General features: G+C 40.1%; 1 protein-coding gene across 4 annotated transcripts in view; it reads right to left on the bottom strand.

Moving 5' to 3' along the window:
* RBMS1 (RNA binding motif single stranded interacting protein 1) overlaps nt 1-13,404 on the bottom strand; it is a 149,036-nt gene that overhangs the window by 94,493 nt on the left and 41,139 nt on the right. The window lies entirely within an intron of this gene.

The following is a 13,404-nucleotide window of genomic DNA, read 5'->3' as shown; positions in this document are numbered from 1 at the left end:
GGTCGGGCGCAACTTGCGCGTGCCGCGCATTCCGCCGCGGGGCTCCCCGCGCAGGGCGCTGCGCGGCGGAGCACCTCCCGCGGCCGCTCGCGGGGCTGCGGGGCAAAACGGCTCGGGCAGCTTTTCCCCTCCGAAGCGCCTGAGAGTTTTGCCAAGAGCGAGTAAGAGTTTTCCTGGCGGTGGGATGCGGCTCAGAGCGCCTCGCCTCGCCTCGCCTCACCGCGGGGCGGCCCGCGCCGGGGAGCTGCTTTGAATGTGGCAGAAATGGTAGTTTTTACCCCCTAACTTTTCTTTACTGGAGATGGGAATGCAGTCGGGGGGGAGGACGGATCATCCGCTCAAGGCCTTCATTAATGCTCCAAACCAGCACTTTGGAAGCGGAGGAAAATTCCRGTTTTCTTCACCAAGTCTGGGGCCTAGGCAATCTTAGCTATTAGGCAACGAGGGTAGGAGACAGAAAGAGGAAAGCTTGCAGAAGAGATCTTCCAAATTCACTATTACTCTGCACTGTTTACATTAAATCCTCTGAGATAGCAGGAATCTACCTTGTCAGAGGTACACAGTTCAACTGCTGTCAAGTCTTCTGAACTGGTGACAGTGCAAGAGACCTTCTGGCATTGACAGGCATCATCAAGCATCTTTTGGTTTTTTCTTCCTCATTCTCACCATAACGTGGCCCTAAGCTCACACACACAAAATGACAACAGAATATAGCTGGGAAGGAACAAGAAATTGCCAGGTAAGTCAGTCGCAAAGGGCTGAGTAGCATTCTGCAATTGCTCTGACAACGCCAGTATTACAGACCCCTTATAATCTTCAGTTACTCTCGACTATAAAGGATTACCAAATATTCTGATAGCCAAACGCAGTGCCGTGGTAGATCAGGGCTCACGTGAGTACAGTSAATAGTAAGAAAGCGCTGCCGCTTGGCAGAACGACAGTCTGCATAACTGTCTGCTTTCTTTCAAGGCCTGAAATGGAGCTCGTTCAGTTCGGCCAGGATTTGATGAAACAAGTTTAAGGGCTGCTAGTAGTGGATCAAAAGCACTGCAGTCACATGATACACAGTGCAGATCACTGTCATTGAAAAATGTTCCACAGAATAAGTTTGTACTGGCAGACTTAATGCCAGATCAGGTATCGTCCGTCTGTACTGCTCTTAACTTCATGCTGGATCACGGATCGTTTGTATTCCCACAGCTGGCATAGGTTAGCACAGAGGCCTAAAGCTAGGATAAATTCACATTCCCTGGTCTGCTTAAGACATAGATTCACGCACAGTTTATGACAACATCACTCCACATTGCTGTGGAGAAAGGCAACGGCAGGGCAACTGATGCTGGGTGAAACTTGTGTTTTGTTTTTGTTTCTTCTCTGATCAGATTTGTTTTCTGCCAGATCATTTCCCTTACTTGGCTGTGCTACTGCTTGTGCTAGCATGGAGGAGGTAGCACAGGAGCAAAAGTAGGCAGGGGCAAGAAGGTGGATATGACTGCTTGTTTTGGCAGCACTATCAGATTTATATATGGTTTAATATGTTCAGGTACCTGGGGCTTAATTTGATTGAAATGCAACTGTGCTCATACCTTCCCTAGATGAAATATGTACTACAGTAGGCAACCTGTGCACCAGTCTTATCACAGACCCTTAGACAACAAGATGCGGTGTAGAAATACTGTCTTAAAGTGGTATAACAGCAACAGGAAACGGCCATTTCTGCTGCTAAAATTCATGTTCCCAAATGAAAGATATGAACTGTATTTTCTGTGCTGCATTCTGGTCAACAAAGGGGTGACAAAGCTTAAAACTGCTACCCCTACAAGAAGGTTTGTYGACTGGAGATGTGGAGAACGACCACGCTTTCCCCTCTCTGGGAAAAGCTTTCTAAAAAGTGTCAATCATCCCTTGCTTCCTTCCTTCCTTCTCCTCTTCCTGTCCCATCCCCCCCCCCTCAGTTACAGGCTGAAGGGATGTGAACGCTGTATGCTTGACTGGCTCTATTCTAAGTCACTGTCATACCAGAAACTCAAGAATATTGCAAAGCAGCCCAGCTTTCTCCAGTTCTGACATGGATTTCCCTGTATTGGATTCAGCATGTGATGTGTTTCCCTCAGTTACCATTATTCTGTTTTAAGGCATATTACAAAAACACATAACATCAAATGCAATCCTGTAAAAAGTGCTCACTGTGCTCATACCTTCCCTAGATGAGGTATCTGCTTATTAATATTTGTTTAAGGAAGATACATTACAATATTTTCTAGGAAGAAAACCTTGATGACCTATCGTAAGTGCTAATCCAACTTTCTGTTCATTTTCAAATGGYTGTAATAATCTTTCTCCATTTTTGTCTTAAATTGGGAAACAGCTGCTTTCCAAACCCTACAATGAGGTTATCAAGAAGACAGAAGCAGGCTCTTTACAGCAGTGCACAGTTGGAGAAAAAGAGACGGCAGACACAAATTGAAATGAGAGAGGTTCTAGCTGGACATCAGGACAGGCAGGCTGTGCAGTCTGTGCCTAGGGACATCTTCAGGCCCAGACTGCATAAAGCCCTGAGCAACCCGATCTGATCTCTTGGCTGACACCACTTTGAGCTGAAAGCTGGGCTACAGAACTCCTGAGGTCTCTTCTGACCTCAATTATTTCACGCTCATATGAAAAAGCTTCTATTTTTCCTTTACTCCAGAACATAGGTGAAGTGGTTTCTGTGTAAACCCTTGTGTTTAAGTTGGTAAGGCTATCCCCAGGCTTTTCAGTATACAGAGAGACAGTGATATATATATATCAATTCAAGATTTTGATAACTAGTTCCCATATTTTCTGACATGAAAGAAGCAAGCCTTGTTTGCAAATAAGAGAAAATTGAAACACCTAATCTGTGAAACATATACAGATGTGATAATTTAAATCATATTTTCAAGGATATAATATTAACTGTGTGGGAACAGGTCTGAACAGACTTGCAAATAGGCAGGCATCTTGCTGGTTACAGCTATAAATGGGAATTCACTTTGTTCGAGGGAAACAGGTGACAGTAGGGTCTAACAAAATCTACGTTAATTGTCCATATATATTACGTTCATAGCTTCTTTAAATTATCCGGAGTCACTCATTCAGAAATAATGAAAACTTGATGAGCAGATCTGGTACATTTTGTAGCCATAATGCTGTCCTTACATGTTCTTTGTCTTGTGTACTGTTTAGAAATTTAGGTTTGCAGACAGGCTGAGCAAATACAGAAATGAAATTTCTCTGCCAACCTCAACACAACTGGAAGTCCTCAAGAATCTTGCAGGTAAGGTTTGTCAATCTTAACAAATAGTAGATGGGTAAAACTAAGCCATTACTTTATAAACAATTATACACGTTTAAATAGCTGCCTTAACATTCCTGTTCTAAAGCAAATCCAAGATTTCCCTTATTTTTCTCCAAGTTTGACTGGCGCAGTTAGCTCCCCTCGGGGCATTCGGTGTCTCTGTAGGACAGATGGTCCCTCCACCCTGGAGTTCTGCTTTAAAAGGGCAACTTTTGTTGAAAAGTCCTATGAGTCTACATTGAAGGTCCTGAATTTTCTCAGAACCCTTTTGTCTTGCCAGGACAAGTGAGCCACTTTGGGGCCTCCTGCAGACCCATTAGTGGAGGAGTTGTTGTGGGCACTTTATTTCCCCACTTTGGCAGGACTTGACTTAAAAGACTTATCAGCTTTCCACCACCATGCTCATTTGCTTGAGTATCCATCAGCTCACTGAACCCAGTCGTATGTGAAAAGATACAAAACAGAGTAGGCAGGAGGCTGAGCCACAGCAATGCAAAAATACTTTGAAATGCCCTAGACAAGATGAGGAAACAGTACGCAGGGCTGAACTTTGAGAGATACTAAGTATTTCCCAGAAAGTGTTAATAAAGGAATACAGGCAGCTAAGAATCATATAGAAACAAGTTTTTAGTTTTAGCATTAAACTCAGCTATTAAGAACAGAAAACAAGAAAACAAGAAAAGCATTTATGATAACTGATGGAACAGAATACACCTTATTACAAGGGAAGCTACTTTAGAGATAGATAATCTCCTCACTAATGTTTTTTATTATTGTTTAAATATTCCAAATCAAGTATCCATCTCATTAAAAAGAATTTTTTAAAAAAAGGCAAAAAGAACAATCCATATCTTGCTAAGCAAGAAAAAGAAGGACAGGTCAGGAGAAATGCGAAAACATGCAAAACATATTTTATATAAAAACTTTAGTCAACTTATTCTTAGAAAAAGAAGATTCTAAAGAAGCAATGGCTTCTGCAGATGTATATGCTCTATTAAGAACTAGGCAGTACACAATGAGAAGCTATTGTTTAAGAACACAGTCTTAATGGTATAAAAGTAATCATAGAAATATATTCAACAATAAAAAGAGTCTTCATGACAATCAGAAGCAAAGGGGGAAGAAAAACAATCTCTTCCAGCTATGCTGTTTCAAATATTGATAAAAAAATATACCAAATTATTTATATTCTAGATTAGAATATTCTAGATTAGAATACAAAAAAATAAATGTTTTATCACTGATTATAAAATACCTATTCAGAATCACTAATATAGATTTCTGTTGAAAACCTATGATTAGAACCTATCAGCTCATTCTTTCTGGGAATCCTTCAGCCTAAATCTCTGATTTTCCCTTCATCTGTATTGTGGCTTTTTTTCTTTAAATCCAGCAGTTCTCCATGAAAAAAAAGGCCAGTGCTCTAAGGAGTGCTGCTCCATTTGGTGCAGAGAGAATGCCTCTTCCGCTCTGGCCACAGGGCTTCTGCCTCTCAGGAAATGTTTAGACTCCTCCTATTCATTTTAGCTTGCAGTTCATTCCTTCTATACTTCCTTAAATGTTCTTGTAAGGACACTTTTATAAATTGCACAATTATAAGTAATTGTTCTCATTCCTTCACTGATTACTAGTGTAAAGAATACAAACATAGAGGGCAATAAAATCCATTGTTAATGCCAATGCCAGCATTTTATATTATGGAATGCATTATTTATTCTTTGAAAGCCATGACAAGATATTACCTTACAGAAGTATTCCCACTGTCAAACAAACACTCCCTTCCTAAATATACCTTGTCTGGGAAGCACAGCTATGAAAGAGAATTACTGTAAGGGGCTACTATGTAACAGGAATTTAAGGAAGCTGCTCATATTTGATAATTACAACACAGGGCAAAATCCAATCTTGATTTATAGAATTAATTAAAATGACTCTAAAAGATTTTAATTCTGCCATTAGCTTGATAATGTTGCCAGACATTTGTTTGAAATTATAAAACAATCAAAATTCTGTCAACAATTGCCAGACTATTGTAAAACAAAATAATAAAGTCTATCTGATATGACAAAGTATATTATTTTTTCTGCTTTGTTATTAACAACGTTCATCATTATATAAAAATGTATTTATTCTTTAAGTGAAGTTCCTAAGGAGAGCTCACTTTTTGATATACCTTCTTGACTGCATTTTACATTATATGTGAAATAAATTTATGGAGCAATAGGGGAAGCAAGAAAAAAATATCTACCAAATATTTTCTATGAAACAATCGACAATTCTATGCAGCTTTTTGCTTTTATATGTATATTACATATTTAAATTTTGAATATCAGTATTAATAAAAGATGAAGACAAATCTACAAATACACAAATATTTTTTCTAAACATCAGAATTAGTACAGTTCTAAAGTAGGATTATATTTGTTGGTGTTCATACAGAAAGAAGGCTCTTGGTATTCACAACTTGTTCARTTTTGATGTGTTGTTTTTTAAAATGAGATTCTTCTGGGTATGGGCCAGGTTGATCGGTTACACTTCTACCTTTTTATTAGAATCTTAGCAAAAAGAAAGAAAAGAGATCAAAAGATTCCTACAATTAAAATATGTTTAAAGATTGTTGAGAACAGTTAACAACAGTGAAAAGATAAATCATTGCTCAGTGGTTAGAGTAGAAGGTTTGACTGAAAATCAGCCAAACGCAAATTTTATTCCTTTGTGTGTCGTTGTCTTGGTACCTAAGAGTGTGAAATAGCTTCAGCAGGATTTGCCAGTGTTCTGTGTTTCTGGAAAGAATAATTTAAGACCCTTTCCTCTTCCTTGCACATCCTTAAAATGGGACAAATTTTGAGAGAAACACGCACTGTAGGCGTTATTATCAGATTTTGTAACAGAAGAATGAGGAACAGGCTGCCATAGCAGCACACACTTTATCCAAAATGGGTCATTATGAAAAAAGCAAAGAGGCAGAAAAAGTCACTTAAAATCTGATATGCCATAAAGTATGGAGTTATTGTCACTAATGCAGCACCGGACTCGCACACAGAAGCCACATGCTTGAAGGATGCTTGAGGAAAAAACAGACCAAATGCTGCTCTGCAAACCTCTGCTGCAGATAGAAGTCATCTTTTTTACACTGGCAAGAGAGACAAGCCAGATTGCAGGTTGTGTGTAGTAGGTGTAGTCGCACTGATATCTTGGAACTGAAACAGAAAACACGGCTCTTTCCCAACAACGTTGTTGTCCTAAGATGACTCTTCTTGCGTCTTTTTTTTTTTTCTCTCTCTCTCATTCCCTGGAATGAAGTACTGTTGTATTTATTTGACAAATACTAGTGGTCAAGTAAAGAAATGACAGCTGTACCTACCGACAAGCGCTGTGCAAATTTTTTCTGTCCTCACACACATCCCTGCCAATTAACCTCATTTCTGACCTGCAAATGTCTTTACAGTGCTGAAGCTCCCCTGGGTACACTGACAACCCTGTACTGGTTCTGTGGTGTTGATTTATATCCTCTCAGTTGGAGTGTGACAAACTCATTTCCATATAGGTTTCAAGGGGGCATATAAATTTTATCTGTTTCAAAATTATAGCCCTTACCCTCCGAGTTTGTTTTATAATCATATATAAACAGAAAGACATTTGTTTATAATACACAATCTGATTATAATGACCTAATTTAGAATAAGAAGGAAAGAAACGAGATCATGTGGCAGAAGTTAAGCAAATATTCAATAACGTGTCTGAATGTTATCTCATTTTCAATATCTTTAAAATAAAACTATCTACACAAACCTTGATAGACTTGTTCCTGAGGTACACTGGTATAGGCTGGATCTCTGACGAGCATTATATTTTTTACTCTTCCATAGAAACTATCAACTTTTATTTTCCTCAAAGTACACGTTCCCCCTCCCTGACTTCTGAAATTACATACTTATTATATTTGTATCTGCTACCCATCAACATAATGCAAAACTAAATGATCAACAGACATATGCGGAATAAGAAAATTCCTTCTCCTGTGTATATTTAGTGCTCATAAATGTCATCTGCCCAGTGGTCATGACAATAAAAGTTCTCCACTAGCAAGATATCTGGCATCTGCCGTAAAAGGTCCCCCGCTCCTTCCTGATACTTTGTGACTTGCAGAGTCCGCTCTTGGGGATGGAAGAGGAATTCAGCTGCCTGCTGATGCAGCCCTTCCTTCCCTGCTGCTATGGTGAAGGTACAAGATGTGGCTGATGCATCACAGACACATGAAAACAGGAGCAGGACACCAAAGCCATTTTCCCATCCACTGTACAGCCGTCGGCTGCAAACAGTTTTTAGCCAGCACCATTCTTCTGAGCTAAAGTAGCAGCAAACGTCATTGCTCTCCAAAGTCTGCGCCTTCACCTTCCAGAATATGAATGCAGTTAACATTGCATTTTTAGCACTTGTCACTACTTTCCAGGATTTGTTTTTATTCTGAGATACATTTTATATAGCTGTCCCCCAAGTAAGACTATTCTCCATTTATGTTCGGTATTTGCAGCATTCACCATTAGTGCCATCACTTCAGTTCCTGTAATTTTACATTCAGCAATGATCTGCATATTTATGTTCAGTAATCAGTAAACTAATCAAGATGGCTAGGAACAATTTATTTCAGTGACTAATTCATGGAGTTATTTACTAATTGTTCTATGCTAAATATCTTGGGCTGGCAGGAGCACAAATCACGGTGGGAAAATATTTCTTTGCATCACAATTAAGTTTTATATTTATTTTAGTAAATAGATTCTTAAAGATGTTTTCAACAAATTCTCTCAAGTTGGATTCAAAGTATCTATCACATCTGTACAACCATATTTCCCAGGTTTGTTCACTGATGTCAATGCRTATATATCAAAGATAAAACACGCAGTGAAATCCTGGCCTTGAAATAGTCAATAGGAGCTTTACCAAAGGGTCCTGGGTCTCACCTAGAACTCTTAGGCTGTGCTTTTACGAACTACAGATCAGGTTTAACTGCTCAGAGATGCTGAAAGGAAGGAAATCTTGTGCTCCTTTTCCTGTAACATGACACTGAGTGTCATGGTTTCAAGCCCTTTCCTTGATCCTTTGGGTCTTCTACTTTCCAAATCAACTCACCAAACCAGTAGAAATCTTTCCWCTTTTCCTGCTGCCACGACAGTGACACAGAGCTGACTAACAAGACTGGAGCCCCCACAAGCCAAGCAGCGGTAGCAGGCGGCCGGGAGAAGGCAAGGTGGGGAAGGCAGGCGGGTTGCTGGGGGAGGAGATGCTGCTGTCCAGGGTCACCTCGYGGAACTGCACCCGGAACGTTTCTCACTGGCAACCAAATTTGTAACTGTGCATTTCCACTCAGATTCCAGAAAAGTGGGGAAGCTTTAAAAYAGGTTATTGCAACAAGCAGATCTCAGCCTTTTTGTGCAGATGCACTGCAATAGAGTTGGGTGAGCTGGTCTGGGTAGCACAAGAATTAGGTTGAACTTTTGCCCYGACTTGAACAATCTTTGAAGTTCTTCACCATCTTAGCAACTCCTTTCTCTGTCTTACCCTATGACAGCTTCTGTCGGAAGCTCTGCAGAGGCAGGATTTTCTCAGTTCTGGGACCTTCAAAAAGAATTTTTCACTAAGCTCCCCAGGAACAAGATATTCACAATGTTTCCATACAACTTGCTACACTTATTTCTGAGCAAAACTGTACATCCACGGAGTTTAGTGGAGCAATATTCCCCAGTAGTGTTGGCTGAATGGAGCTCTRAGATAAAAAGGATTTCAACAAACGACTGCAGGATCCTTCCAGGACTAGTYACTAGGAGGAAGTAGTCCGAGAAGTAGAATTGGATATTTTCTCCATGGTATTTTAACATGAACCTATGTGAAGGTTTGCCCTTGCATGCCATGGTCTTTCTGCTTTCTGCTACCTATCCACCAAAACATCCAAATAAACAACTTCCCACTTCAAGACCTGATCCAGAAATGTAATTCTCTAATGTAATTCAGTAGTACATCAATAAAGACAACGGAGTACTATCATAATACTGCTTTCAACCCTAAGACACAGATAATTCACCCTTCACTATTCTAAACATCATGGAAAAGATTTCATGCAAATATTTGTTTACGTAATTATAGATTGAATTTTGTTGTATTTTTCACAGTCATCTATCAGGTAGATTATTTAACCTGATTGGCTGAAGTCTAGTCCAAACTACCATCCAATTATCTTTGGTGAAGCACACACAAAATTATGTTTGGAGAAACAGCTGGATTTTGTATACCTGCAGATAACATTACTACACAACCCAGGCTTAGGCACTCTAGAAGCGAGGAGAGGTTAATGACTTTGAAAGGCAAACATGCTTGCTTCTTATACCTTCACTGTAATCAGTTACTTTACAGTAGACAGTCTCATTATTATAAATTGTAACTAGAGGCATTTTTGCCTTGCAAAGGAATTCATAAGAACATGTCAGATCATGTCAGCTGAGATGTTATATAAATCACATTCTACACAAAGTGAAAAAATACATTTTGCATCCAAGAAATTTCAGGTTCTTTTATGAGTAGAGCCCACTGTTTCACAACTCAAGGAAGAATTTTTATCAGGATTACAGACTCCATTCAAAATACATGGAAAGAAAGTTAAAAATCTAAATATGCTCAAAAGTTTGCATCTTTTAATCCTCTTGTTCGTTATATTTCCACTGAAGTTGTTATTCCATTCCACAGAAGGGTAGTTCCTAACACTGCCTCAGACCCTTCAAGCATAAACATACTGATATACATATATACACATATGCACTTGCATAACTATGTCCACATAAGCAATCCAGTGATTTTACTTGGAGAAAAGGAGTGTTCTTAAATTAGCTACATGAGTGAAGTGAAAAGAGGTATGACTAGATAAAAATCCTTATGTTGTATTACTAATTTCAGGCAAACTGCAGGCTCTCAACACCAGTTGCTAACACATGTGAAAATACTAACTTTTTGACATTACTAGGACTTTAGCTTAGTCTATCTATCTAGTACACACTGAGTAACTTAAGAAAGAATAAACTCTTTTTCCTACAATATGAAGGCTCATRTGAGTAAATCATGTAGGCACATGATTCTGCAGGAATTGGGCCAGTGTGCAAAGAAAAAAGCAAGAGAGCTGAAATAGTCCCTTAGTAACTATATTCAATGGGCTATGCATTGGCTAAACCAATAAATTTGGCCAAATTGACTTACAATGTCACTGTAAGCTACTGCAAAAATCTGTTCATTTTCCTAAAAATTTCAAATTAAGTCTCTAAAATACTACCAGCATAGACACATTTTTTARCAAAACAAATGGCACAGTTTGCTTATTTATCAAAATGTTAGTTTAAAAAAGTATTACTGCAACATTTCTATTTAAAATAATACATCATGTTATAATCTACGGTCTATATTTTAGATTCCTCAGTTACAGTTAGTTTAATTGATTGAACCTAATTACTGATTTTCTATTACATCTGTCTGGTAAGATTCAAGAACTGTACTCCAACCTGTGCTAGAAGCCCTTTGTTAAGACATTACGCTGCTGTGTAATCTGCCACTCATTAACTACCAGAGACTTTTTGACTGTCAGCGTCGATTGCCTGTTAGGCAGTTTGCGTCGCAATGGAAATTATTTTATGATACCCACCTATAGATGTTAGTTTGTGCTGGACTACTAGAGAGTTTCTTGCTCCTTTCAAGAGCTGTAAACCATAAAATAAACATAGTGAAAAGGAAAAGGGGGGGGGGAAGCCATGCCTTTTCCTGCTGAGAAACTGAGAAACTCCAGGCTTCAGATGATGCATGACACTTAATGCTATTTACCGTACTACTCACACTATTTGGTAGCTGATCACACTAATAAACATACAATTTGGCAGGGTGGGTACACTCTGCAGTCCTGAGTAGATGCGAGCTCCTTTGCCGCCACCGCAGCAGCTCCACTTCGGTACTCCTTCTGCAGCGGGGCTGGTGCCAGAGGTGCCCGTGCCCATCACAGCCTTCCCTCTCGCCACCACACCAGCCACATACTTCACCCTTCGGAGCAGAAGACATTATCACACTCCTTAGCCGTAGGAAGCCACCTGCTCACACCGGTGTGCTACCAAGCGGAAAAGTAAACTGACACAGTTTCAACGTACAGATGCACTATTTTTTTTTAACTGGCTGATTCACAGTTCTGCTATAGAGAAGAGCTGTAAGAGCACAGCGGTCTTGGCCAGGCTCAGGCACGGATGCAGCAACTTCCGAGTCCCACCTGACTGCCGGGGGAACAGGAATTTGGAGATACAGCCTGAGTTCAAAGCCTTGACAGGAGCCAAAACTGAAAGCAAGCAGCTACTCGGAGTTTTAAGTAGCAGAACATAAAATACTTCAATTTCAAGAGACTTGAGCAAATAGTGTTGTTCTTGGTTTTGTCTTCAGATCTCAGTTAAACTTGCAAATGAAATCACCTTTGTTTAAAACCATACTGGAGGGAAAAATGCTCCACTATACGCAGGGTTGTAAATAAACTAATAAAGCTGCACAAAGAGAAGAAAAATGATATGAATGATCCATCTGAGCTTATCTGAATATGAGTGGTTTGGGAAAAAAGATGGAGAAGTTACACGTTTAACAAAAAACTTAAATCAACAAATTTCCTCACGTGCATGACAAATCTGTCTTTAAAAACTGAAATCATGGTTACAGTAACTTCCTATTCAGTCATTTCCTTAATTAAACCATTGAACTTTAATGTGAAATACAGCCATTACAAAACCAGAAAGGAATCTGAACAATAACAGATCTACTCAAATGGGCAGCGCAATAACCATAAGTGATGTAAAGGCTGCTACTTTTTGGACTGAATAAATTATGTTGAGATTCACAGAGACACTAAATCAAACTTCAGGGAACTTTGTACTGGATCAAAAATGCACTGGCTGTATGACGTGATCCAGTGAATACTCAGCACAGACTTGCTTTCCTTGGTAAAAGTTATTTTTAAAAATTGTGTGTCAAATATTTTTGCAATTTTTTTGAAGGTGATAATTTTAGTAGTATGTAGGCTAAATCACAGTCTCAAGCATCTGCACTGCTCTGTAAGTGAAGATCACTTGATATGGCATTTTTGCACTCCTCCTTGTCTCCCTTCTACTCCAACATCACAGCCCCAGAGCTCCCCATGAAGTCAGTGTTCACACCTCAGGCAGGCGCCTTCTCTTGGACAATCATTGCGGTCAAATCTTTATTTGCCTCCTGCAAGCGATCTAAACACCCAGAAGGCCAACATCTCCRTGGGAGCTTGTCACTGCTGATCAACCACAGGCAGAGACTGGTGCTCAGGGATGGTTAGTCTGCTCCCTTWACATGCCAGAACTCCAACCTGACTCAGGAACTGGTAAAACAGTGCCTGGACTGAACAGTAAAAAAGAGGGCAGCAACGCAGGGCAGCTGCACGGGGCTCAGGGTACCGCTACGTGCGGGTACTGCAGGTACCGCTCCGCCTCCACGGAGATCAGCCCTGTACTGAGCTCTCCGGCAAACGCAGCAGAAACGCTCAGACCCGATCCGGAGCGAGCTCACACGGCCAAGCAGGCCCACGGGGCGCCGATCCGGCATCAACGGCGCCGATCCGGCATCAATGATCACGGGACCACAGCAGGAGGTTCTGATACTATTAGTTCTTCTCTGCTGCCCCAGCAGCAATAACTTTGCAGTTCTTTAGACAGCTCAGACTTGCGGGTAGGCTCAAAGGGTCACACAGTTGCTGCAGGGAAGGGCATGATCTGTTGTTCAGACTGTTTTAGGGTGCTGAGGGCAGCATCTTCCTGAAGACGTAAGGCTGCTAGCTGACCAAAACTGACTGCACCTAGCTTAGTTTTTCAAGGATCAGTAGTTCATTAAAAAAAAAGGAAAAAAAAAGAAAGTTTACAGAATAAATGCTATCAAAATTGTGATGCCTGCTACGTAGAATATAGACAAGCTCCTTACTTTTAATCAAGAAAATGTGGTTTTGATTGCTATAATCAGATTGGCAAAATAATTGCAAGTATATTATACACTAC

The sequence above is a fragment of the Rhea americana genome, unplaced genomic scaffold, assembly GCF_003343005.1.
Source record: "Rhea americana isolate MKP2758 unplaced genomic scaffold, rheAme1 scaffold_124, whole genome shotgun sequence".
NCBI lineage: Eukaryota > Metazoa > Chordata > Aves > Rheiformes > Rheidae > Rhea > Rhea americana.
The sequence above is the reverse complement of the archived record's forward strand: the minus strand, read 5'-3'. Positions and strand labels throughout refer to the sequence as shown.